Source organism: Impatiens glandulifera, chromosome 1 (genome assembly GCF_907164915.1).
Source record: "Impatiens glandulifera chromosome 1, dImpGla2.1, whole genome shotgun sequence".
Lineage (NCBI taxonomy): Eukaryota > Viridiplantae > Streptophyta > Magnoliopsida > Ericales > Balsaminaceae > Impatiens > Impatiens glandulifera.
This window is the reverse complement of record NC_061862.1, coordinates 109,727,105-109,753,764: the sequence shown is the minus strand read 5'-3', so window position 1 is coordinate 109,753,764 and position 26,660 is coordinate 109,727,105.

The following is a 26,660-nucleotide window of genomic DNA, read 5'->3' as shown; positions in this document are numbered from 1 at the left end:
ACAGAGATGCTATTTTTATTAGTCATTTTTGGCAAGAATTGTTACGAGTTATTGGGGTAAAATCGTTATTGAGTACAGCCTATCATCCTGAAACGGATGGTCAAACTGAAAGAGTCAATCAGTGTTTGGAATCTTATTTGCGATGTATGAGTGGACAAAAACCAAAATTGTGGAGACGGTGGCTAGCTCTCGCAGAATGGTGGTACAATTCCACATTTCATTCTTCAATTAAAATGTCCCCTTTTGAAGCTCTTTATGGATTTACTCCAGTACCACTACCTATGGGTCCAATGGTATCATGCAAGGTTGGTGCTGTTGAAGATTTTGTTCTCGAGCGTACACGGATGTGTCGTATTCTAAAAGAGAATTTGGAATTAGCTCGGAATCGTATGAAACAACAAGCTGATAGAAAACGTCAAGAAAGAGAGTTTAAGGTGGGCGATTGGGTGTTTTTAAAGCTACAACCTTATCGACAAACTTCAGTTGCTGCTCGTAAAAATATTAAGTTGTCGGCAAAATATTTTGGACCTTTTCTCGTTGAACAAAGAATTGGTGAAGTGGCCTATAAATTGAAACTTCCAGAGGGCTGTAAGATTCATTCTGTCTTTCATGTATCCTTATTGAGGGCTAAATTGGGCGAGGTGCAGACGGTCAGCTTATCGCTTCCCGTAGTGGCAGAGGATGGTGATATACTATTGCTCCCAGAAGAAATTTTGGAAAGGCGTCTAATCAGAAAGAAGGGAAGAATGGTTGCTCAAGTATTGGTTCAGTGGGTAAATGCTGCGAAGGAGGACGCCACGTGGGAAGAATGGACTTTTTTTCGTTCTCAATTTCCTGAATTCTGTAAGCAGTTTCCGATGCAGAAGCCACGTTCAAAAAGGGAAAGGAAGTTCTTAAGGGGAAGGGGATGTTGTGAATCTAATATTCACAACAATGGATATTCTATTTCCAAAGACGAGGATTCTATTTCCAAAGATGAAGATTATATTTCCAGAGATTAGGAATCTATTTCCAAAGATTAGGAATCTATTTCCTAAATTTATTATTTGTTAGTCTATAAATAAGAATAGAATTGTAAGGAGAGGGATATGTTTTTGATAATCTAATTGTTATACTTTCTCTTTCTAATTACCAGAGCCGTCGCTCCTGGTAACCCTAACCCTAATAAACTCCCAATTTCTATTCAATCTGTTCTTCTATTTATTCTGTTCTTCTATTCAACCTATTCTTCTATTTATTCTGTTCTCCTATTCAATCTGTTCTTCCACCTATTCTGTTCTTATTCTGTTCTTTTACTCATTCTGTTCTTCTTTATCTATTCTACGAAACTATTATTGTGAGATTTATATCGTGATTGATAGTAAGGTCACGACATAGACAAGAATGAAAAAAACAGTTATCGTGAAGAATGAGGCGAATTTGTCTTCTACAAATAGCGAATAGATTCATTGTCTTCTACAAAAGAGAATATGTGAGAATCGGTGGGGTTTGTAATAGTTGAGAATCGGCGGGGTTTGTAATAGTTGAGAATCGACGGGATTCGTTGTCTTCAAATAGGTTTGGAGAAGCGTTTAGGGTTTGGCAGGATTTGGCTAGGATGTGGGTAGTGGGGTTTGGCTAGGGGAGGCGACGGGGTTTGGTTAGGATGTGGGAGATGGGGTATTAGAGAATCAGCGATGTTGGCGGCGATGGGAGGCAGCATGGTTTGGCTAGGATTTGGGGAGGCTAGGGTTTAAGAATGAGGGAGGAGCAGGTTTGGAGAGAGAAAAGGAAATGGGAGAAATGATAGAATTGTCTAAGTGTTAGGCGTTTGGGAGAGAGTTTTGACGCAAATAAAATATTTACGAGGTATATTAAAAATTTCGATTGAAGATAACTGTAATAATTTTTGCATTAAACAATAAATATCGCGAATTAATTTTCGACTAAAGAGTTCTGCAACTATGTATGCATTAAACTGAACTATAGCGCTAAACTACAATACATACAGCAATAATATATATTGAAAGTCAATGTCATTTTTAATACAGATTTAATGACAAATTTGGTAATTATTTTTCAACTCTCGGGTAACAAATACATATTTAGAGAGCAACTATCAATGCATTAATCTTCATTTAGCGCTGAACTACAATATTTACAACAATAATATATATTGAAGGCAATGTTGTTTTTAATGCAGATTCGATGACATATTTGGTAATTATTTTCAACTCTCGGGTAACAAATGCATATTTAGATAGCAACTATCAATGCATTAATCATCATTTAGCATTGAACTGCATATTGAAGGTCAATGTTATTTTTAAGTCAGTAGTAACATTTTAAATTACAAAATCAAAATATGTCATCTCCTGATTGTTCTTCCTCTTCTAAATCTTTTTTTATCTCCATTTGTACTATTATTCGAATCGGTTTGTAGATGATCACTTTCCTCTAAAACACTTCCAATCAATTCAGTTTCATCAAATCTATCTAACTCACCATGAATAACAATGTGATCACTCAAATTGTTCACATCATATAAGAGAATATGGAGGGGATTATACAATTATATGGTATGATACTCTTGTTGATACACCACTTCATTTGTCCATATTTCCTTTATCTTTCCACTTGCTTTTGTTTTGCAAACGACCCTCCATCTAGAATCACAATCATTCATTGTGGTTGGATAGTTCGAATAATAAACTTGTATAGCTTGTTGATCAAGAACAAATGAGTCGTACTTAGTATATTTATGTCTCATGTTCACGTCAATCAATCTATATGTTTCATTAACTCTAGTACATCTAATAGGATCAAACCACATGTAAACATGGACCAGGTATTCTAATTCAATAATCTCCTCCAAAAGTCAATGTAATTAGAATAATTTGCATGAACGCAAATACCACTATTCATGGTTGATTTAATAGATCCAAAATCACCATCTCTCCACACATATTCATTAATGAAGTGTTGAATATCTAATTGCTGGAGTCTTTAAACCAAATGATATGAAATACGTTAATTCTTTGATAAGCTGGTCACTTCTTTGTTCTTGTAAAACCTTCAAAGTGAACTATTATAATGTTTAGACCGGAACCATAATGACACTTGACATCTTTAGTCATAATGAAAATTGAAATCACCTTTGACCGGAACCATGATGAGAATTGAAAATCCGTTTCATTAGGATCTACTTCAGCATTCATACCACAAAATGTCCTTAAATAATGAAATAAAATAAAATAAGTTATCAAATTCAAAATAAATAATTATGATATGATCGTTCAATACATATAATATGGATCCACCTCCGAACAATTTAGTAGGACATATGTGTGAGCAACTAATATTTCTTTGTTGGTCATGAATCTCTTGAACCACCACTTCCACGTCCTAGGTAATTGAAAATCGAAATTGGTTGTTGATTTTTGTTCAATGACCCTTTCGTGTTCCTTTGAGGTTGTGTTTGTTTACAATTTATATTCGATTCAAAATAATACGAAGCAAATGTTGATATTTCTTCCAGAATATATAGGCATTGCATATGGATAGTTCAATTCTAACCTATATATATATATATAATATTAATTATTAATTATTATTCAAATGAATCAAACTTATCAAATTTTCACATTCAAATTAAGTTTAGTAGAATTAGCTAGAGCCAATAAACTAGTGTATATATACACTAAATCAAACTTATCCTAAGATAATTTCAATAATCATTATTTTACTGTTTTATTCATTTTATTTGTATGAAATAGACGCCAAATATGAATTAGAACCATGTATTATGTCCATTTAGAAAACATACATTATTTATAACTAGGATAATTTCCGTGCGATGCAAACGGACAAATATATAAAAAAAATTAAAATTTCTATATAAAAAAAATTAAATCACAATATATAATATATTAACGGTGGCTATATTAAATAGTATAAAAATATTTAATTAAATACAATAAAAATTTATTTTAACTTTAATTAAATTTAGTTATATAAAAATTGACCCATTTAATTTTCATTTTTACACGTGAATTATAAAAAATTAATAATCATTTAAATTTTATTACATAAATTTTACCATTATATTGTGTTTGACATTAATTTTATAATATCATAATTATTAGACACTATATATATTAAATATATAAATTTAAGAAATTTTAATATTGGGTATATATTCTTTCACATTTTCATTTTTATTAATATTTTGTAAAGTTATTTAATCTTAAATTTATTATAATTTTCTTTATAGAAACTTTTTTTAAATACAACTAAAATAAAATAATATAAATATTGTCATTTATTAAAAATTTTAGTTTTTTCGTTTTATTAATTTAATTTAAAATTTTCTTTTTTTTTAACGTGAATTATCACACTATTGGCGAAAATAATATTTGAAAAAAGATGTTTGTATTTTTTTTTCTCTTTTGTACATAATTATTTCAACTTCTACTATATCCTCTCAAAAAAATTCAAAAACAGTTTATTATACATTAAAACTCAAAATATTAATATGAAATATATATATATATATATATATATAAACTTAAATGTGATTATATATATAATTTTATTTTGGTTAAACAATAACATTAATTATTAATTTTATTAAAAAATTAATAATTAAATTCTATAATATTTTGTATAAAAAATATATATTTATAATAATATTTGAATTAAAATAATAAATATTTATTAATTATTTAAAACATATCAAAATATAGAGTTAAATATATTTTGTATTATTTATATATATATATATAATCTATTTATTATATTTTTGTATTATATATATAAATAATTAAAATATTAATATTATTCATTAAAATACAAAATAAATCCTTGAAATTTCAAGGATAACATCTTTAGAAAGAGTTTGAAAAATCGAAGACAGAAAAAGAAAGAACCCTTTCGCTTGTGATCGAGAGCAAGTTAAAAAAGCTTGTTATGCCCTCTATGATTGCCGCCCTTTTTCCAGGTCTCTCACCCCTTGAACGGGTCATGGGATCCCCTTCTATCACCGGATCGGGGAAGCCCGAACACCTACCCATCATATTTTGTCACTGTGAAAGAAGATGAGAAAACTGCGTCTAAAGAGAAGATACATCCAGAAGTTACAACTGTCCTAGAGAAAGGTCACGATGTAATGCCCGTTGAAGTATCAGAGAAACTCCACTATAAGAGAGAGGTGGATATCAGAGAAGAGTTAGTCAAATGTACCACTCAATCTGGCGACGTCCTCGTCGCTTCCTCCTTGTAGGCCTGGATGGTGTCTCCACATAAGATAAAAGTTTTGAGCGACATGCTGGCTTTCCAATCCATTTCTTCTCTAAGAAAGGGCCTTCGTATTGCCTCACAAGCCTATTGTGAACTTTGAAAAATTGTCTCTCTTGATGGAGGAGAAGTTTTACTATCACTCGGTTTCCTCCGAACTCCAAGTGTCTTCTCTTCTTGTCCTCCCATTTCTTCATTCTTTTGGCGGTCTTGGCTATTTCGCACTTCTCTTTCTTGAAGGGAAACTCCTCTGGTTGCCTCTTCAATTCCTCCAATTTGGGAGGTTTAGTGCAATAAAGAACCGTCGCCGATGGTTTAGTACATTTGACTAACTCTTCTCTGATATCCACCTCTCTCTTATGGTGGAGTTTCTCTGATACTTCAGCGGTCATTACATCGTGACCTTTCTCTAGGACGGTTGTAACTTCTGGATGTATCTTCTCTTTAGACGTAGTTTTCTCATCTTCTTTCACAGTGACAAAAGATGATGGGTATGTGTCCTCCGCACCTTTTGAGAGTTGCATGGCAGATAGGTGTCTAGTTTCTCTCTTTCCCTCTCTTGTCAAAGGTATTGTGCGAGTATTACCTTGCTCTAGAATGTACATCATATTGGCAGAAGGGAGTAGGATGACATTTACCTTGTCTAGGAACTCTATGCCGAGAACCATTTTGTAGTCATCCATGTCAATAATGGAGAAATCCAGAAGACCTGTCCACTCCCCCAAGTTGATCTTTACATTACTAGCAACTCTATAAGTCGCACTTGGTGTCGAGTTGACTGCTTTAAGCCACCCTTTCTCTTTAGTGTACTTAATCCCCAGTCTTCCCGCCTCATTTACCTCTAGAAAATTGTTGGTGGCTCCCGTATCCAACGTAGCTTTAACCATGTGGTTTCTTACTCTAGTTTCCACAAATAAACGTCCTTTCTTCGCGGACTTTGACTTATCAAGCTTTGCTGTAACGACACTAAGTAGGTTTAACGACCCCAATAGAGCTTCATCGTGAAGGCGTTCTTGCTCCTCCACCAATGTTGATAGTTTGTTCTTCATTGGAACTCTCTTGCTTTGTGCGGCCCTTCACAAAAGAAACACTTTATCCGGGGTTTCTCTCTACGTTTCTCGTCCCGATCTCCTTTACCATTGGGTTTGATAAACTTAACTGGGTCTTCATTGTTATGGAGATGGTCTCCACCATTTTCCCCATTGTCATTCCTCTCATAGGTCGACTTTGGTTTCTCTTGCCTTCTCATCTCGACAAGAGATTCAGTCACGGCAATTGCGGAGCTTAGATCTTGGACACTATATCGTTCCAATTCTAACTTCGCCCACATTTGTAGACCATCGGTGAAGGCAAACAAGGCTTCATCGTCTGAGTAGTTAGGGATCTCAAGAAGAGTAGCGATGAACTCCTTGACATACTCCTTGATACTCCCTCTTTGTGAGAGCCGCCGCAACTTGGCCATTGCTTCTCGAATGGCATTTTCTGGATAGAACTGTCTCTTGAGTTCCTCCTTGAATTCACCCCAAGTATTGATAGAACACGTACCTTTTTCAATGTCGCTACTCCTTCGCCTCCACCACAGCATCGCGGTGTCTTCTAGGTATGTCGTGGCAGTATCTATCTTTCTCGCCTCTTCTACTAGGCCGAGTGATTTGAAATACTGGTCTAGACTCCATGGGAAGTTGTTGATCTCTTTCGCATTCCTTTCGCCTAAATACGCTTTAGGTCTTGGAATGTCTATCCTTATCGGATTGGGGACTCCTACAGGCACGCGTCCGCACTCTTGTGCCACCACCTTCTTGAGTAACGCCACATCCTCTTCGGTAGCTTGTAACTTAGAAGTCATTACCTCGAGTTTCTCCGTCAAGGTACTGATTTCACCAAGGAGGGTCTGCTCCACGATCTAAGCTTGCTCTTGACATTTGGACAAGCCTTCATTTAGGGCACCTTGCATTCCTCCTCGGAGCTCGTCTCTCTCCTTCTCAAGCTCGACAATGCAGTCCTCTAGGTCCTCAGCATTATCTTGTCTGTACGCCACGGTGAGTTCTACCTTCTTCAACCTGGCGATAATGTCAACGATAGCGTCTCTTGATATTTCTCTTTCTTTGGTAGGTTTAGTTCCTCCCGCCTACACTTTGCGAGAGTTCCTACCCTCTTCTCCGGTCCCGTGGGGAAGATTTTCTACTTCGTCCACGACCTTTGAATTTTCTTCCGATCTCCTCGTCATTTCAGCTCTGATACATATGAAAAAGTGTGAGTCACAGAATTAGGGTCAATGGATGGTTTACCGAGAGGATAAAGACACATATAAAAAAGTGTGAGTCACAAGATTATGGTCAAAATATATGTTAACATTAAATTTAAATTAAACTTAATTTTTATAAACTAAAACAAATTTTAAATTAATTAAATTTGAATAATATTAATTTTGTCTAAAATATTTATAGATAAATAATATTTTGTATATATTAGAATAATGCGTCAATGGGTAGTTTGTTGAGGGATAAAGAGGTATATGAGGGGCTAAAGAGACATGAAAAAATTTGAATCACAAGATGAGTGTTAGTGGTTGGGTTTTGACGATGGATAAGAGGCGTGTGATCAATTGAGATTGGTTGTTGATTTGTTGAAGTGTGAGTAAAATAGATGTCTACTAAAATTGGTGAGTGGTTTATCGAGGGATAAAAGAGACATATGAAAAAATGTGAGTCACAAAATTAAGTCAGTCGGTGGTTTGCCGAGAGGATAAAGAGGCATATTAAAAAGTGCGAGTTACCAAATTAGGGTCAAAATATATGTTAATATTAAATTTAGATTAAACATAATTTTTATAAACTAAAGTAATTTTAAATTAATTAGGTTTGAATAATTTTAATTTTATCTAAAATATTTATAGATAAACCATATTTTGTATATATTAGAATAATGATTTGGGGGCTGAAAGTGGGGCTCTGATCGTAGAGCAAATCAACGTGGCATTGCCTCGCTGGAATTTTTCAATTTTAAAAAATAAAATTCAGACTCTTCGCATGCCCCTCGCCAATCAATCACTAACCACATTGCATATCTCTCACTACTCTCTCTTCTCGCTCCGGTCTAAAACCCTAGTCCTCAGTTCTTCTTTGTCTCGCCGTGGAAGCCCTTGGCTCTTTCCATCAAATCCCTTTTTACTGTCAGTTGTTCTCTATCTTGCCGTGAGAGCCACTCACCATCTATTCTTTCCCCGTCTCGCCTGATCTTATATTCTCTAATGTCAAATCTCTTCTCGTTGTCTATTCTCTCACCGCCTAACATCAACATCAATGGATTCTCCCATCGATATCAACATCCCTTCTACCGTTCTCCCTTCCGGCATTATTCTATTAGATGAAAATCTCGACACCACCGTTGTAACGATCCCAAACGCACGAAAGAGGAAGACCAAGTGCGTTAACGATCAATATTTTTGAATGTAAGTTATCATTTGCATGTTAGTAGTTATATTTCGTAATAAGTAGTTATATTAAGCGTTAAATGTAGTTATATGAAGCGTGATAAGTAGTTATATGAAGTATAATTTGTAGTTATATGAAGTTCATTAGACATTTATATTAATTGTAATATGTAGTTATATGGAGCGTAATAAATAGTTATATGGAGCATAATATGTAGTTAATAGAGAGTTCATTAGACAGATATATGTAGCGTAATATATAGTTATATATAGCTCATTAGATGGTTATATGTAGCATAATATGTAATTATATAGAGCTCATTAGACAGTTATATGTAACGTAATATGTAGTTATATGAAGCGTAATAGATAAATAATGGAGCGTAATATGTAGTTATATGGAGAGTAATAGATAGATATATGGAGAGTAATAAGTAGTTATATAGAGCTCATTAGACATTTATATGTAAGATAAAATATAGAACTCATTAGACATATGATGCTTAAGTGGTATATATATATATATATATATATATATATATATATATATGATGCTTAAGTGATATATATGGAGTTTAAGTGGTATATATCTTGAGTGTATTACTTATATTTTTTGTTTGCGTGCAAAATTTTCTTCCGATTGGTCGACATCACCATTTTTACGTTGTTTATTTCAACCTCATTCGAGGCAATGGAAAATGTAAATACAAAGTGGATGTCATAGACAATTACTGTCTCCCAAAAGGTATAAAATTTGAAAATAAGTACGAAAAACTTAACCTTACTATCGAGCGGTTTGTCTACTTTCTTCGTTCAAATGAGTGTACCATTGGCGACATTTTTCCACATTGAAGCCTACATTGCAGAAATTAAAGTGGTGGGATACTAAAAACGCAACTGATTGTAGAATTTTTACCATGAGGCACATGGAGATTTACAATGGCGAATCGAAAGATGGGAATTTATGGACGAATCCGAAAGATGCCGCCAATAATATGCATTGGTTGAGGATTCGTTACATCACCAAATTGTTAAAATCCCCCCTTAACACCCACAACAATGAACGAACCATTTTGAATTTATATCTTCCAAACTCTCGTTAAACTATTTAGAATGTTTATCCATTTCTTTAAAATATTTATTATTAATATTTATTCAATATTAAGAATGTTTATAACCGTGTATTTATCTAATATAACTGTGTATTGAACTCAATATAAAGATGCATTGAGCTCAATATAATGCTGTATTGAACTCAATATAACGTTACGTTATATTGAGCTTAATATAAAAGTGTATTGAGCTCAATATAACAATGTACTGAGTTCAATATAACATTGAATTATGCTTAGTGTAATTTTAAATTAAAATATCAATTTTGTTTAAAAAAAAGTAGGAAATACTAGGTACTGACTTTATGTCGTTGGGTAATAATCAATACGTTAATACACACCAAAATCATTTAGGTGAGTATTAATTAATACACCAAACATATTTAAGTGGATATTAATCAACACTAAATATATTTTGGTGAGAATCAATAATACACACCAAACAAATTTATATGAGTATTTCTCTTTACTCAATCTCGAGTGAGGTTTTATCGACTAGGAGACTAAATATAAATTAGTCCGTATATGTTAATTCTGACTGGAATATGATTAATACCCACCAAATTTCCGATCGAGATTATTATTACATTATTTAATATTAATATTACGAAACTTATTCTAATAAATATATATATATATATATATATATAATAATAGAATTATGTATATAAATTAAAATTAGTAATCTCGTTAAAAAAATTAAAATAAAATGATAATTTAAAAATATTTTATTATTTCAAACAATTTATTGAGTTAAAATATCAAATATTATAATTAAAGATATTTTTATACCTAAGTTTCAATCCTTTAGTAGATTGTGTGAGTTTTATTTATTTATTTGGCATATATAGTAGTGCAGTAAATTTTCTTACTAGATATAAAAATAAAATCTAAATTGAAGTTAGTGTATTTATTTTTAGATTCAGGACTATGTTGATCGGTTTAACCGGATTAATATATAATTCTATAAAAATTGGTTTGACCTTTGTTTATAATTTTCTTTTGCAGAGTTATATGTTTATTCTTACACGGTTTATTTTATTTTTTTATGGGATTTTTTTATATAGATTTGTGATTTAATTTTATTATTCTTTTGGGTTAAATGTAATTTTAATATTGAAATAAAAAGATAGTGTGATATTCTTAGTAACACTTGACAACCCAGATTTTGATTATGGGTTTTCATGTTTTTTCTTCTTCTATATAACAACTGCCTTCTAAAAGAACATTTCATATATAGCAAAATATAAAAATCAACTTTTGCTTACAGAATTCGCCATTGGTGATGATGATGATGTTCAATTTAGAGGTCTCCACCTCACTTGTCTTGTGTTTTCTCCCAGCCCTGTTTCTCTTCGTCTTGGTCAAGTTCAATGCATTACTCTTTTCTTCTTCTTCTTCCTCTAAGAATCCTAAGCTTCCCAGATCATATCCCTTCATCGGCTCCATTTTCGCCATTAACGCTAACAGTGAACGAAATACTCAATGGACCTCTGAAATGGCTTTGGCTTCACCGTCGCAAACCGTCGTCATCAACCGTCCCGTCTTCCGACAATTTGTTTTCACCGCCAATCCGGCTAATGTCCGTCATATCCTGAGAACCCACTTCCAAAACTACGAAAAAGGCGACTTCTTCCGCGTCGCTGTCGGAGACCTCCTCGGAGACGGAATCTTCAACGCCGACGGCGAGAAATGGAAGTTCCAGAGGCAGGTGGCCAGTCACGAATTCAACACCAAGTCCCTCAGGAAATTCATCGAGCAGGTGGTTGATTCCGAACTCTCCGATCGTCTCATCCCCATCCTCTCCTCCGCCGCCGCCAACAACACCGTCCTCGACTTCCAGGACATTCTGCAGCGATTCACGTTCGACAATGTCTGTAAAATCGCCTTCGGATACGACCCGGCTTACCTCTCCCCTTCTCTCCCCAACGAGAAATTCGCCCAAGCCTTCGAAGACGCAGTTCGAATTAGCAGCCAGAGACTCCAATCGTTCCATCCCCTGATCTGGAAAATCAAGAGATATCTCAACGTCGGTTCAGAGAAGGACCTCCGGATTGCAGTCAAACAGGTACGAGATTTCGTAAAATATAAAAGGACCTGCGGTGGAAGATAGAATAAGACCCAAATCTTTTTGGCTTTAAATACATAAAAGGAAATTATGCCAATTATATGATTCTAAAATATATAATTAAATATGTATTAATTTGTAATGATTTTGCTAGTTAAACTCATAGATAGAGATGATCAATTTGAAAACAATATATATAATTATAATTATTTATGAGATGGTTTTTATTTGTTTATTTATTATTATTTTTTTTAGAGAATAAATATTATTCGATTAAAAAAAATTCTTACTTAAAACGTTTTAAATTTAAATAAATAAATAGTTGTGAAGATTCGTTTCATTTTTTTAAGAAAAATGATAAGATGAAAATAATGACAAAATTTAGGTAAACATGATGATATATCATTATTTGAGTGAATTCAATTTAAAAAAAAAAATCTATCTCATATTAAATTTGTAGTAAAAAGTTATAAATTTCAACTTCATGTAATATTATTCTACCATCCCTATATTTTCCTAATTTTTATACATAAATATTTGTTTAATTTCTTATTCAACTTATAAAAGTAGCTACAATTTCATTACTTATTTATTTTTTAATTAATTTTCTTAATATATTTTAAACAATAGTTTCATTATTATAATTTAACTAAAGTGTATGAGTGAAAATGGAATTTAAGAGTTTTTTTTTTTAACTATATATACTGTCTAATTATTTTTCACTTCAATATACTTTGTTAAAGTTTTTATATATTTGAGAACGATAATATTGGGAATAATAAGTTGTAAATATTAGGTAAAAATAATTTCACATAAGATTTAATTTCAAATTTATGAAGTAAAAAATGAGTTTTTATATAAGTTCATGAAATAAAAATAAAGCCTTTTATATTTTTATGTTAAATTTAATTATTTTTAAGAAAATCCAAATTAGTTGATGATTTGAATTATGTAATAATGAAAATATTTGGGATTTTTGAATTATTTAATAATATTAAAAATAAATAAGATTTTGAATTTTACATTTGAAATTATTTAAGATATACAATTTATATATAATTGTTTTTATAAAAGCCAAATCAAATAGTACCAAATATTTATCCGTTTAGGATCATATGGAAAGAGTGACATTTCTTGGAATATTGAGCATTTCTATATATATTGCCACCTATCCAATGCTATTAACCCGTGACCACAAAACTTTCAAACATAATAAAAATTCATTTTTTGTCGTACCAAAAATAAAATAAATGCGCATCTTTAATGTAAGGACATTTTTAATTTGTTGTAATATATATATATATATATATATATATATATTATATTATTATTATTATTAATTTATAAAGAAATGTTGTGGACTGGCTAGGAAATGTGTGGGTCTCTGCCATTTTCCATACCCTTCTGAAATAATGGACTTAATAATCCGTTGTTGTATTATATATTATATTTTATAATTTGGATTATAATTCAGATAAAATTATATTTGTGAAGAGTTATAATTATATAAAATATAATACTAATAATGATCTAAAATAGTATTATTATATCAAAATAAAATATAAAATGACAACAATAATTTAGAACATAATTTGAAAGTAATATATTTACTAATTACAGTAAAAAAACATAAAATTTTCATGATAATTTATATAATAATTTAGATTAGACTTAATTACTATTTTAGGGTAGAACTTTAACATGTGTAACTATTTGAGACTTTTTCATCAAATAAATTTCTGTCAAAGTAAGAAGGAAGAAGAAATTCACACACACATATATATATATATATATATATATATATATATATATATATATATATATATATATATATATTAAATTAATCAAATATTTGGCAAAAAATCATTACTTGACAAAAAAATAAATGTCAAACAAACATGTCTGGTAGAGAAAACAAATAATTTGAATCTCATATTATAAAAATAATCAAATACGAGTCTTAAATAATAATTAAGTTATTTAAATTATAATTCATAATATAAATTTATAACAAGCAAACAAATATTTTTAACTAATTAATAAGATGGTGTTGTGTAATAAATTATTATAAAATATCACATGTTTCAGTAGACTCAATAATATATATAGGAGGTTACATATCCAAAATGAAAAATTAAACTATTTAGTATTTATTATAACAATCAATTATCAGTTTATATTTAAATCATGAATATTTTTTATATTTTGTAAGTTTTAAAAATCTAACAAGATCCTTGCAAATTCATTACTACTTTGAATGAAAATCAAACTCAGTGAATTTGATTTATTACTATAAGAACTTTTTCACTTAAATTATGATATTAGATTATTTAAGTTATAAATATTTAAAAAATAAAATATATAAATACACTATCTGAGCTTAATATGATTAATTTTACCAAAAAAGAAAAGAAAAAAATGGATCATGTTTAATTGATGGTTTAAATGATAATGTTTTTTTAGGTAGCCATTGAAATGAATGATTAACAAAGGTTGTGAGAAAGACGTGCATGCCATTACAAGGGCATGTTTAATTATTTGAGGAATTTTCATAAGCTAATTATTTTATAAATCCATATGGGGATGTGGTTGTGTTGATGTGTGGCACTTTTAGCCATGATTTGTGTGAAGGTCTTCTTGTGAGTGGAAAATTGAATATCAAATTATATTCAATTGGACCATTTGTCATTATGTACAAATATTTAATGAACCTAGTGCATGTAACATGTAAGAGTTTAGAATAAATTATTGCAATTCACATACATTCTCCTACATGAAGAAGAATAAATTGAATGAACCTCTAGAGCATTGATTGTTTTATTTTTGTTGGGTTATTCTTATACATCTTTGGTTATTGTTTGTAATTCACTAGATAATTTGGGGAAAAAAATCGCCTAAAAGGTCGAGTTCTCACTATGAACAAAAATACTATGATTTAAATAAAATGTACGTGAGCCTCTTATAAATAATGAACTCCCCTTGAGAATTTTATTTTTATTTTTTATGTTTGTTGCACTTGACATTTTGAATCAATCTTCAAAGGAGACCACAATTCTTTTTTATAATTATAATTTTCCTTTATAGGCTCATTGACTAACTAATATTTTTTTTAAATATCATTGAAAGCATTGAAAAATAAAAGAATAAATAAGTTGGAGTATAGTCAATTTATTCCTTTGAGAAGATCAAAATTGCTAGTTACTATCCCATATGCATTTCATTTGGAAGTGTTGATTAAAGAAGTTTAGATCTCAAACATATTTTTTTATTGATTTTAAGTCAAATGATTTATCAAATAAGGATTGGAATGAAAATGCATACTTAATTAAGCACAACACCTTTGGCCTCGTGTATACGTGAGTCCTAGAATTAACAAACATAGCTCGACATAACTCAATTCATGTCGAGAATATTCCATTGGAGACCTTAGAGTTTCCTCCCATCTGAAGTATGGACTATCCCATACTAAAATTTGTGTGACCTAGAATTAACAAACATAGCTCGACATAACTCAATTCATGTCGAGAATATTCCATTGGAGACCCTAGAGTTTCCTCCCATCTAAAGTTTGGATTATCCCATACTAAAATTTGTGTGGATGAGCCTAAATGAAATAAATAAATAAATAAAAAGAGAGGAAGATAGAAAAAACTAAATAAATAATTAATTTGTTTTAAAGATTGAACTAACTTGGGTGAGTCTACACAAGCCCGGCTATGTCCTTAACAAATCTTAATATCCTCAAACAAATTAAGAATGTCTCTTATTGAGATACACTAACCCTAAACTCTTGGGTAGATTTATGTAGTGAGTGTATTAGGATTAAACTCAGCCAAAAAAGAATAAATTATTACCTATTAAAAACTTTATGCATTTAAATCTTTTAAAATTTATAAATAGATTAGTAATATAGTGGGTTTTAAGGTAAACTGTGTATATTATGCTCTAATTCAATTCTTTCCAAGTTCTTTTTTTTTTATAATCTTTTTTCTTATATTAAGTTCAATCTCTCTATAGATTATTATTTTTCTATATTATATTCAAGTCTCCCTAACTATAATTTCTCACTGTATCCCTAGTTAAACTTGACAAGAGTCACGATGAAGGAGCTATGTAGCAAACAAGAGAGTCTCTCCATGCTAGAGAAAGTTCTTTTATTCAACTCAAACCAAATAATGAACAATGAAAATAATCAGGATGCACATTCTCACTTCTTACCGTGGATGATCCTTACACAAGACAATACGAGCAACCCAAAAACTCTTGATAGAATCGGGCATCACTCATTCCATGTTGAAGGAATGTGAGAGGAATCCCTAAATGTTAAAGACCAAAGAACAATGGAGCAAAATATGGGGTAGTCTCAGATGTGATCAGAGCAATTATATCTTCCACCAAAGAAAAACATCTTAGGAACAAGAAATTGGAGTAAAAAAATGTTGAATAAAATGTATGGAATAAATTTAGAAAAACTTTACTTTAATGTAAGAAACATGTTCCAGAAACAAAAATTAACTTGGAGAGAAATTGAACCTAAGGTATAATATATATTAGTTATTTTAAAACTAAGTTTTAAACTATTTGGATACATTAAAGTTTATTAGATAAAAAAAATTTCTTTTTGGCTGGGCTACTCCATGAAAAATAAAGGGGAAATTTGAGTAAATGACCTCAAAGATGAGGTTATTTGAGGTGGTGGCAAAATATAATTTTAATTGCGTCGTGGTCTTTTATTTTTTTTTGACAAAATTACCCTTTTCGCGAAGAAATATTTTTTATATAAATACTTAGATTTTTTCATTTCCTCATTTTCTTTCTCTCTTCTCTCTCTTTTCTCTATTCTCTCTTCTCTCTCTTCTCGCGACGGCACGACGGCGGCGGAACCACGGCGAAACCCTAAACCTAAACGAACACATTATACAGATCGACGACGAAAACACGTTCTAATATCAGGTGATTGATCGATTTATGTTTTATTTTCATTATATTTATCTTCAAACCTAAACCATGAGGTTTTCTTATTATTCATCTTATTGTTAATCGTGGTTGTTCATTTTGTTGATGATGAAGTTGATATTGCTCTTATTCGGTTCCGTTTCAGGGAAGATTCATTTGATTCTCGCGACTTCACGTTTCGCGAAGGGCTTCACGTTTCGTGAAGGCCCATTGCGAAACGGCACGGTCGGCACGCAAAGAGGCACGGTCGGCACGCGAAGGCACATCGCGTTACGCGAAGCGGCACATCGCTACGCAAAGCGGCACAAATTTGTACTTAAATTTGTGTAAAACATTTTTTTCTTAATTTCCGATGTCATACTCTTCAAATAATCATTTTTTGCTTAATTTTCTTTTCAAATCGAACATTACAATCTCATTTATGTAGCAAGTGTGTATGATTTATATAGTGTGAATGTTTTTGCATGTTGTTTTATAATTTCATTGGGTGGTTATTTATTCTCATTTGGTATGTTGCTTAAACGATTATGTTATATACAAATTTGAAATAAGTTACGTAAAAATAAAATCTCATCTTCTCGGGACTATAAGACAATATGTGAGTGTGTATGTTTTGGGTAAATGGGCAAGAGTTGACTTGGATGTTAAGGTGCAAAAAAGCTAGAGAAAGTGAAAAAAGGGGGTATTGGCCAAAGAAGAAAAAAGAAACATTGAAGAAGAACTTGCTTTTATAAAGAATGGTGATGACAACAATTACTCATTCCAATTTTCCATTACACAACAGAAGCAACAAAGAAGCCTTATATAAATACATCTGCAGTGAAAGCAAATGATTGAAGAGAATCTAAGTACAACTCTGTGCCGCTTCGCGTAACGCAATGTGCTGCTTCGCGTAATGCGATGTGCATTCGCGTGCCGACCGTGCCGTTTCGCGTGCCGACAAGGCCGTTTTGCGTGCCGATCGTGCCGTTTCGCGTGCCGACCGTGCCCTTTCACGTGTCGACCGTGCCGCTTCACGTAACGCGATGGGCCTTCGCGAAACGTGAAGCCCTTCGCGAAACGTGAAGTCGCGAGAATCAAATGAATCTTCCCTAAAACGGAACTGAATCGGAGCAATATCAACTTCATCATCGACAAAATGAACAATCACGATGAACAATAAGATGAATAATAAGAAAACCTCATGGTTTAGGTTTGAAGATGAATATAATAAATCGATCCAATCACCTGATATTAGAACGTGTTTTAGTCGTCGATCTGTATAATGTGTTCGTTTAGGTTTAGGGTTTCGCCGTGGTTCCGTCGCCGCCGTGCCGTCGCGAGAAGAGAGAGAAGAGAGGGAAGAGAGAGAAAGAAAATGACGAAATGAAAAAATTTAAGTATTTATATAAAAAAAATATTCTTTCGCGAAACGCGAAGTCCCTTCGCATTTTGCGAAAAGGGCAATTTTGTCAAAAATAAAATAAAAGACCACGAACGCAATTAAAATTATATTTTGCCACCACCTCAAATAACCTCATCTTTGAGGTCATTTACTCAAATTTCCCAAATAAAGTGGTGCATCCTTATCTTAAATCGAGTAGAAATTCTGGACACTGAAAATATATTATTGTTTTATATTTCTCATTTTGTATTTATCTCATAACTTGTGAGATTTATTTATTTTGTAAGTACTTAAAATGATGAAGCTCAATATGTGTTTTCCTAATCTCTCAAAACCTAGATTCTAAAAGCAACTCAACTATTCTTCATTTTGTTCATTACTTAGAATGGTATCAGTGAAAAGATTCATTATTTAATCGATAACAAAACTCACCATGACTGTGTTGGGTTATTTGTTTGGGCTCCCAACTATGTAATAAAAAACTCAACTTGTTTAAGAAGTCTAGAAATTCAGAAGTTCAGAAGCTCATTTATGTTAAATAGTATTGGAAAAACACTCTTGAACTATCATCGTTCTACTATAAAAGATGGAGGAAGTGACTTTATCAAATCACATCTGAGAGACATCTATTATATACTTGTAGAGAGATAGTGAGATCTCTTCTTTATTTATCTCTTATCTTCATTTGTTTTTGTGTTTAACATTTGATTATAGTGAAACTTCTTTTGGACAAAAATTTTGTGGTCTTACTTCTTGATTTGAGGAGGTTTTCCACGTTAAATTCTTGGTGTTCTTGTGTCATTTATATTTCCTTATATGTTTGTTGTTTCTCTCTCCTAAAGATCCAATCAAGTGGGGAATAGTTTATTATCACAAGTGTGATTATTCCGTTTTATTCCCAACATAGTGGTATCAGAACTTGGTTATAAGCATTTTTATTTTTGATTGGTTTATGGAGATTAACACAAACAAAATGATTTTGTTTAATTGTTCAAACTATCATATCTGGAAGGATAAAATGAAAGATGTTCTATTTGTGAAGTTTTTGTATTTACCTATTTTTAGTAGTGAGAAATCCATCTCCAAATCTAATGAGGAATGGGCTTTAAAGCATGAACAAGTATCTGGTTTCATTCGTCAATTTCTTGAAGAGAATGTTTATAACCACATATAACATGAGACAATTGTACCTACTTTGTGGAGTAAGCTTGAGAATTTGTATGTTTCAAGGACATGAAGTAACAAATTATTTTTTCTCTAAAAGATTATTCATTTGAGATATAGTTATAGTTCTACTTGAATGAATTTCAGTGTGTTCTTGATTAGATGTCAAGAATGGGAATGAACTTTGAAGACAATGTTCAAGAGCTTTGGTTATTGACTACTCTACCTGATTCATTAAAAACTTTTAAAGTTTTCCTTTGTAACTCTATTTCTAATGGTGCAGTAACATTGGAGATGGCCAAAAGTGGTGTCTTGAATGAAGAGTTGAGACGAAAATCTCAAGGTTCTTCATCAAAATCAAATGTGTTTGTTGTTGAAAACCGGGAAGACATGATAGTAGAGGTGAGAAAGATAAGTCGAGACATAAAAGTCAGAACAAGTCTAAGTCAATATACAAGCCAACTAAATGTTACCATTATGGTAAACGTGGACACATAAAGAAGAACTGTTACAAGCTCAAAAATGAAGCGAACAGATCTAAGAAAAAGAAAGATGATTGTGAAGATTGCGTCTCAACAACTACTTATGATCTATTTAGTGTTCACGACGAGAAAACAATTAACCTTGTATGCGATCGAGTCAACTTGGGTGTTTGACATAAGAGTTGCCATACATGTTACACCAAATAAAGATGACTTTAAATCTTATACTTCTAGTAATTTTGGAGTATTGAAGATGGGTAATAATGTCGTAAGTAATGTTATTGATATTGGCGATGTTTTCCTAGAATCTAGAAATGGGTCAAAGTTGCTTCAAAGATGTTCGACATGCTCTAGACATGAGGTTGAATATGATTTCAACTAGAAATATTGACGGTGATGGTTTCTTATGCTCTTTTGGTTCTAGAAAATAGAAACTTTTGAAAGGTAACTTTGTTGTAGCTCTAGGAGATAAATTTTCTAATTTAATTTAATTCCATCTTTGATAAGTAAAGATGATGTGAGTGTTGTACAAAGTAAAGTAGTTTCAAAGTTATGGCACTGAAGACTTGGTCACATTTGTGAAAGGGGTTAAATTTGCTGGTTTAGAAAAAAGCTATTCCAGGTTTGAGTGAGACGGATTTAGAGAAATTTTCTCATTGTCGTGTAGGGAAGAAAACTCGAGTATCGTTCAAGCATAATCCTCTTTCAAAAAGTCAGATCTCTTAGAGCTGGTGCATTCAGACTTTCATGGACCTTTAAAGGTACGAACTATTAGTGATTCTCTTTACTTTGTGATGTTTATTGATGATCATTCTAAGAAGCTTTAGATCTATATTTTGAAAACTAAAGATGAAGTTATACACAAATTCAAGGAAATTCATGCTCTTGTTGAAAGAGAGATTAGAAAGAAGATCAAGTGCATTCATAGTGATAATGGTGGTGGTATTGTGGTCCATTTGATGCATATTGCAAACAATATGGGATCAGACACTAGAAGACACCTCCAAAGACTCTTGAGTTGAATGGTCTTATAGAAAGTATGAACATGGCAATTGTTGAGAGGATTAAATGCTTGCTTTCAGAAACAAAGTTGCCCCCAACGTCTTGAGGTGAAGCATTACACACGGTGCTACATTTTATTAATTTGAGTCCTACACGTGCTTTGAACGGTGAAATTCTAAATAAGGTATGGATAAATAAATGTGTTTCTTATGATCGCCTATATGTATTTGGATGTAGGTGCTTTATTCACATTCTAAAGGATAAAATATAAAAGCTATATGTGAAGGGCCATGAGTTCATCTTCTTTGGTAATGATTAAGATGAGTTTGGCTACATAATATATGATCCATTTGCAAAGAAGTTTGTCTGAAGTCGTGACGTTATCTTCTTTGAAGATGAGAATACTAAGGGAAGTGATAAAGATAAAGACGATGAGTTTAGGGGAAAAGGTTAGCCAATAAAATTAGATAGAGTTCATTTATTCGATTCACCTATTTATAATAGAAAATCGGGTGCATGAAGATGATGATGAGGATGAACATGATGTTCACATGGAGAATGATAGTAGCGAGCAAGATGACTTACTTACAATTCCACTTAGACGATCTACAATAGATCGACAACCTTAAACTAGATATTCTCCTAATGAATATACGTTGGTGAAGGATGGGGGAGAGTCAGAGTCATATGAAGAGGCTATTGATAGAGAAGAATGAGTTGATGCTATGAAAGATGAGATTAAATTTTTACATGATAATCATACATTTGAGTTCGTAGTATTACCAAAAGGAAAGAAAAATTTGAAAAATAGGTGGGTGTATAGACTAAAGCAAGATAAGCATACTTTAACTCCACGAAACAAAGCTCGCTTGGTTGTCAAAGAGTTTCGTCAAATAAAGGGTATTGATTTTGATGAAATATTTTATCTTGTTGTTAAAATAACTTCATTTAGTGTTGTCTTGAGTTTGACAGCTAATCTTGATTTGGAAGTTGAACAAATGGACGCGAACACAATTTTTCTTCACGGTGATTAGAAGAAGTGATTTACATGGATCAACCTGATGGGTTTAAGGTCAAGGGTAAAAAGAATTATGTTTGCAGATTGAAGAAAAGATTGCATGCTTAAAATAAGCTCCACAACAATGGAATAAGAAGTTTGTGTTGTTCATGACGGAACTCGACTATAAGAAGACTACTTCCGACCATTGTGTGTTTGTGTAAAAATTATCTCTTAATAATTTTATTACTCTCTTACTTTATATTGATGACATACTTATTGTTGGTCAAAGTTCTATGAGAATTAATAGGTTGAAACAAGACTTAGGGAAGTCATATGCGATGAATGATCTTGGACCAACGAATCAGATTATTGGAATTAAAATAGTCGTGAAAGAAAGACAAAGATATTATGGTTGTCTCAAAAACAATATATTAAAAAAGTGTTACAAAGATTCAATATAAAGAAGGCCAATAGTGTTTCCACACCTCTTGCGACACATTTTAAATTGAGTTCTAAACTTTGTCCTTCAAATGATGAGAAAAAATATATGAAGAATATTCCTTATGGTTCTGTTGTTGGAAGTCTTATGTATGCCATGGTTAGCAAAAGACTAGATATTGCATATTGTTGGTACCGTGAGTAAGTTCTTTTCAAATTCAGGAAACGAACATTGGGAAGCTATCAAATGGATATTGAGATATCTTCAAGGTACATCAAGTTTGAGACTTAGACTTGGAAATGAGAGTCCAGATTTAGTTGGTTATACCGACTCTAATATGGAAGGTGATGTTGATTCGAGAAAATTTACTTCTGGTTATTTGATTACTTTTACAGAAGAAGTTGTTGCTTGACAATTCAGGATTTAAAAATATGTTGCATTGTCAACCACCAAAATTGAACTTATTGCAACAAATGAAACTTGTAAAGAATTAATTTGGGTTAAGAAATTATTATTTAAAATTGGTTTTGTGCAAGATAAATACGTTCTTTTTTGTGATAGTCAAATTGTGATTAACCTTGCAAAAAACTCAACATTTCATTTAAGATCTGTTAGTGTATAATATATTATATTATAGAATATAATATATTATTATATTATATACACTAACAAGATCGAAGCACATTGATGTAAGGTATCATTGGATACGTGATGTTATAGATGAAAAGTTGATGGTTATAGAGAAAGTGCATATAGATGATAATGGCGCTGATATGCTGACTAAAGCACTACCTAAAGACAAGTTCGAGTTTTGTTGTTCAACTATGGGTTTGACAACAACCCTTCCATGGTTGTGATGGGGGAGTTTTTTGGGTCATTTGTTTGGTCTCCCAACTATGTAATAAAAAGCCCATCTTGTTTAAGAAGCCCATAAGTCTAGAAGCCCATTTGTGTTAAATAGGTGTATGATTGTCTTATTTAAAAAAGACTCTTGAGCTGTTCTTGTTATGGAGGAAGCGGTCTTATCAAATCACATATGAGACATCTATTATACACTTATAGAGAGATAGTGAAATCTCTTCTTTGTTTAACTCTTATCTTCATTTGTTTCGTATTTAACATTTGGTTATAGTGAAGTTTCTTTTGGACAAAAGTTTCATGTTTTTTACTCCTTAATTTGACGAGGTTTTCCACATTAAATTCTTGGTGTTCTAGTGTCATTTATATTCCTTTTATGTTTATTGTTCTCGCTCCTAAAGATTTAATCAAGTGGGGCATAATTTATTATCACAAGTGTGATTATTATGCTTTATTCCTAATAGGCTAGAAGTGGAGTTATAAGAGAAGGCGCAATAGGAAGCAAAATAGTTGGAGCAAACCAGAAAATGATGTACATTATTGATCCTCTAGTGTTCCATAGTACTGATAATCCGAACACCATTCTTTGCTCAAACTCCTAACAAGGTTCAACTAATTCAGCTGGTACAAATCAATCAAGTTAGTCCTTAAAGCTATAATTAAATTAGAGTGTTTGGATGGTTCATGATGAAAAATAAAATTGATACAGAACAATGGGAGATAGTTGATGTAATGGTCCGTTTTTGGATCATGAATTCAATATCAAGCGTGATACAAGAAAATTTCTAAGAAACTGAAACAACTCTAGAGCTATGGACTGAGATCAAAGGGCGTTAAGAAAATAACAACGGTCCCAAAAGATTTGGAGTAAAAAAATAAATCTAAAATATGAAACAAGGTTCTCTAACTCTAGAAAGGTATTATTCCAAGATCAAACTTTTATGGGATGAATCAAAAGGGTTAAAATCATCACTCTACTGTCAAGATGAAAAATCCAAGGAACATACTGCTCAAAATGACGAAGATGACAAATTGATTCAATTCTTATGGGGCTCAATAATCGTTATGAGCACATCATCGATCAGATCCTTGATGCTGATCCATATCCTATAGTTTAAAAACCATGTACTATGCTTTTGGATGTTGAGATAAAATGGAAAACTAATAAAAATAAATTAGAGAGTTCTAGTGCTCTCCACATAAGAAACAAAGAGAATAAAGATTTTGAATTTGATAAAAGTGTGACACTTGTGTTGAAAAAATAATGACTATTATTTAATTAAGGAACAATAAGGTTAGAGCAGAAAAAGGAAAAACATCTCAAAATTCTTACAAAAATACAATTTGCAAACATTGTGGATTGAATGAGAATATTCAAGAAGGTTGTTTCAAACTATTGACTATCTCGAATGTCTTAAACAATCAAATGACCAAAGAAAAAAACATTTATAAATGTATACTTTGTATGATATCAACAACAACCCGATAATGTAACTGTTAATGATTGTAAACTATTATGAGCTTTCATGAAAAATATTTAAAAAAAATGGAAAGCAACTTGAAATTTTAAGTAGATAAACATTCTAACATTGCATTAAATTTTAGTATAAATCTTAATCATGTTGACAATTTTAGTAGATCTTGGATTATTGATTCTGGAGCTAGTGCTTATATATATAAAATATAAAATTTAGGTATAATATTCATACCATTGCTAAAGCATTAGAATTATTTTTACTAGATGACAACAAAAAGGAAGTTAAAGAAATATGTATAGTTGTTTTAAATAAATATCTGCACCTAAAAAATGTTATGCTTTTTTTAAATTATAAATACAACCTTATATTTGTTGCACAATTACTATAATCAAATAATATAAAATGTTGTTTTTCTTCCCCATATTGTATTTTACAAGACCTTGAAAAAAAATTAATATTAGGAAAAGGGATAGGGTGAACAATTTGTAATATTTTGAAAATGATCTAAATGATTTTAATGGTAATCCTTTTGTTAATACAAAGACCAATCATTCCTTTTGTAAGCAATGTAATATGATAACTTCTATTAATGCAAATAAAAAACTTTCATATTTTGTGACCTTTGTCTATAACTATTATCTATAAAAAGTTTTCATTTTTAGTTCAAGTTGATTGTAATACATTTCATTCAAGACTAGGTTTTGTCCTCTTTCTAAAATAACTAAATCTCCCTTTTATACCAATCAATTCAAAACCAACTCAAATTTTGAATTAATTCACATTAATTTATGGAGACCATACACATAGTATTTAATTATTAATACTCCATATATGTTAACTATTTTAAACGATTATAGTAGAACTACATGGACTTTTATGATTTATAATAAAAAAATTATTTTTAGTACAATTAAATCATTTTTTAATAAGGTTAAAACTCAATATGAAAAATTCTTTAAGATTATTCGTAGTGATAATAGATCTGAATTTAATAATTCAAAATGTCTTGAACTTTTTTCTCATTTTTGCATTCAACATCAAACCTCACGTGCTTACAATCCACAACAAAATGGAGTTGTGGAGCATAAATATATACACCTTACTTAAATTATAATATCCATAATGTTTCAATCAAAATTTCCTATTAAATTTTGGATATTTTCTCTATTAATGGCTATTCATTTCATTAATAAGTAACCTAGTAGTATTCTAAATTGGCAATACTAAAAGGGTTATATATATGATATGGATTCACAAAAAATTGAAACTTCTAGAGATGTTCATTTTTTTGAGAATATCATTCGATTTGTTCAATCTAGAGTTTTAAAATCACAAGATAACTTGGCTTCGCCAGGTTAATTTTTTTAATAATAATGAGAATTCACCTTGTATTGATATTGATGAGTTGGATATTTATGATGAAAATCAACTTGATGCCTCCATGGAAACTCAATTTAATGTTCCTAATATTAATGTGCCTATTCAAGATCAGGTTCAACCAACTAGTTTTATTCCTAGAAAAGGAATATGATCTCTAAAAGAAGCCTCATTGGTTTGATGACTATATGATTAATCGTAGCATGACTACACAACGCAAAAATCATATGTTGTCACCAACATTGTTTTTTATTTCTAATTGCACACATACTATTTACAAATGATTTTTATCTAACATTTCAAATGTTTGTGAATCAAACATAATAAAAAGCATCTCTTAATTATGATTGGATCAAAACTATGGGTGATGAAATTTGAGCCTTAAAAACCAATAAGACTTGGGAAATTAATACTCTTTAACATGGAAAAAACTATTGGTAGCAAGTGGGTTTATAAAATCAAATTAAATTTGGATGGTACAATCGACAATTAAATTTCGATTAGTTTCCAAAAGATATAATTAAATTAATGGCATTGATTTCATCAAAATCTTACTCTTGTGGCAAAACTTGTGATAGTACGAGTTTTAATTGCATTAAGTGCTAAAAACTGGTTTCTTCATCAAGTTGATGT